Below are 1,227 nucleotides of genomic sequence, written 5' to 3' on the forward strand. Positions count from 1 at the left end.
ATTTTTATATTTTTTATTTATTATTTTTTTTTTTACTTTTATCATGCCATAGGCGTTGATGACCAGAGGGTTTTACGGCTTTAAGCAACAATCAGCAACAACAACAAGAACTAGTATTAAAGTTAGGTTTATGATATAACAACTATTCATATTTTATGTAGTAGGTAGATATATGCCAATATCATAGCTAGTCAAATTGTGTAAAAGAAAAAATCTCCGAAATCGGACCAATATTAATGATTATACAGGGAAGTTAGCAGTTAGAATTTATGTTCCTATAGTTACCATCTTATCATTTCATCTATATATTAATTGGGTTGTGCTAAGCAGAAAGCTACTAAGCCACAAAATGATAATAATTGTAATAAATACAACATTCCAACAAAAAGAGGCCGTACTACCATTAGCAGAAACCAAATAAGCTTTACTTAACTTAAAATGCACGCCAAGCTGACCATTTTAAATTTATTTGGTTATAGCAGAACGCATTCGACCCTCTTCTTAGTTTTCTGCAAAGGTTACGTTAATTCGACTGAAAAGTGAACACAATCAATCAAATTTGTAGATAAATTTATTTTTTACTTTAAGCTGAATTATATTTTATGTGAAAATTTTAATTTCCATTTATCTTGAATTGATGTTTTTGTGGGTTTGCTCACATATTTTTGCATAACGCTGCCCAATTAATATCTAAGTTTCAATCGCATTTAATTAGCGTATGTACATCCTCAAATATAGCAATAGCGAATCATTGCCGAGCGTGCTAGTATTATAATATTATTGTTCCTTTAACATTTTACTGGATGTGCCAGGCTATTATTATTATATCGAAAAGAAATTTTCTTTCTATTTATCGGTCTAAACCAAAAAACCAAAGGTATCTTCTTTTAAGTCTCCGTTATATAAATCAGACAACTGTGTAGATCGAATATGCAGTCATAAAAACTATACCTGGCCTATTTCAAGTTACAATCTATAATATATTCTAATTACTTAATTGACTACTTACTGCGATTGAATATTATTGTGGTATCAGTCTTTACTGCCTGTTGCAACTGAAGTGAATTTATCTAGAAATCGATACGCGAGACACTTATCCTTGAATGTATACTTTAGATTAGATTCCAAGTAAATATTTCTTCAAAAATTTTATGTATACAATCTGACAAACACATTATATATATCTTTATTGATATTTGATAGGCCCAGTCTTGACAAATTCCTAGA

This window comes from Halyomorpha halys, unplaced genomic scaffold, assembly GCF_000696795.3.
Source record: "Halyomorpha halys isolate HHAL.00 unplaced genomic scaffold, Hhal_1.1 Scaffold1576.1, whole genome shotgun sequence".
In the NCBI taxonomy this organism is placed as follows: Eukaryota; Metazoa; Arthropoda; class Insecta; order Hemiptera; family Pentatomidae; genus Halyomorpha; species Halyomorpha halys.